Source organism: Echinococcus granulosus (genome assembly GCF_000524195.1).
Source record: "Echinococcus granulosus chromosome Unknown EG_S00396, whole genome shotgun sequence".
Classification (NCBI taxonomy): Eukaryota; Metazoa; Platyhelminthes; class Cestoda; order Cyclophyllidea; family Taeniidae; genus Echinococcus; species Echinococcus granulosus.
This window is the reverse complement of record NW_020170775.1, coordinates 2,822-4,754: the sequence shown is the minus strand read 5'-3', so window position 1 is coordinate 4,754 and position 1,933 is coordinate 2,822.

Genomic DNA, 1,933 nt, shown 5'->3' with positions numbered 1-1,933 from the left:
GGTACCTTGCCACTCCACCATATTTTGTAGGGGCATACTAACTTGAAAATGCTTAGTCAGACACCTTTTGTGAGCCGCTTTTGGTAAGGATGTCGAGATCACCTGATCAATTTGCTGCTGCAACGTGTATTGTTATTGGCAAAATACATTCTTAGAAAGTTTTCCAGACAAATGAAGAGGCCAGTAAGTTGTTTGATTTGAAAACTAGTTCATGATGCAATTCGGTTGCAAGACAATGCACGACAGTGCTATTGTGATTTAATAGTGCCAATTTCGGGTCCACTGACTCGCATTAATTTTGATGTAGCTATTGTAACTGCACGACTGTACTGCAATTAGATTCGGTAGGACTTATAGGGCAGAAGTTGTAAGAAGGCTGGAACACAGAAAATGCACACCATTGATTACAACTTCACACCAGCAGACGCCATGCGTATGATCGTGCAGACTACCGGAAAACGTGTCTTGACGACAAATCAGGCATTTGTCGTGGACAATTCACTGTTGCATTTGTTTCACGAACACTATCAGTGAAGACATAGTGAAAAAAGTAACATCTGCTAGACCAAATTCGCAACACTGCTTTTAAAGGTCCTACTTTCGTGTGCAAAAACTAAGCAGTGCCGTGGATAGGAGAATTAGTTTTTAATATAAAAAAATGACAATGTCTGTCCAAAGAAACGCCTTTATTAACAGAAAAGCACAGAGCAAATATAATACATATCCAACCAGTAATCCCAAAGTATCTTTTATTTTGCTCTAAGTCCACTCGCACTATCAGTAAGGCATATATTTCTAAACATCGCTGTTTCAAAGTCACTTTGGAAATCTTTCAACAATCTGTTGCATCAACTATAGTTTTTTTGTGATTAAATGGAACCTTAGAAAGGGCATCGTTGTAACATTTGGTTATAGCTCACTCCAAATGATGATAGCGCAGCTCGATCGAGTATCGAATCTATTAATTTTAACTTAACGGCACAAAGCTGCATCAAGCACCAGCAGACTTTGCACTTTCTCTGACAATTTGCCATTTGACATATTTGCAAAGAACCTTATAATGGAAAAATGTGTAAAATGAACATCAGCCTTTACTCATCTGGGTTTATTTATTTAAGTACACAACCTGCCATTAAAGGCAGTTTTCTGACGGCCGTTAAACTATAATTCCTACCGCTTCCTTTCCTTGACACTATGCATCTCTTTCCGATTTTGGCTTCTAACAAATCGGATAAAATATATTTTGTGCGTCTCCATTAATTCACATGTAGAGAACTTGCAATTAGCTTTCAAGAAAATGAGTAATCCTTGACCAAGTTGGGGTTTGAAGTGGTTCTAGGCTTATTGCGTTTTTATTAGATTAAAAAGATTTAATGAGATTTTGCTAATAGTGATGTAGTTACGATTAGCAATTTGTTTGCTAACATAGGTGTGAAGTGGCGACATTATTTTTCGCAACAAGAGGTGGTCTTATTGACTTTTGCTTTCCTTGTCTTATAAAACAAGGCATACTTTTATTTTCTGTTAACTGCTCACTTGGATTTATGAGCTCAACAAATTTACTTCAATTCCTATCGTGCACATAAAGAGGTGTCCAATGATTGTGATGCCATTTTGTGCGAATGATGACAGCGAAGTTTTATTTTTATAAAGTGCAGTTGAGTATGCATTGCGCTACTAAGTTCGAGCAATACAGGCCCAATGGTGTAGTAGCACTTAAGTAGATATTTGGCTGAGCGTACAACCAGAAGTACATAGCACTCTGCCACACTTCCTTCCTTGTCGGAAAATGGAATTCCTTGGTTTTTGAAAGCCTTTTGAAATTTGGAGAATCGGAATGCTGGCTTACAAGGAATAATTTCTGTTATGCTATGTTAACTGATATTTATGAGTGGATGTGTTTTCGATCGATAGAAGACACTTACGTGGCCTC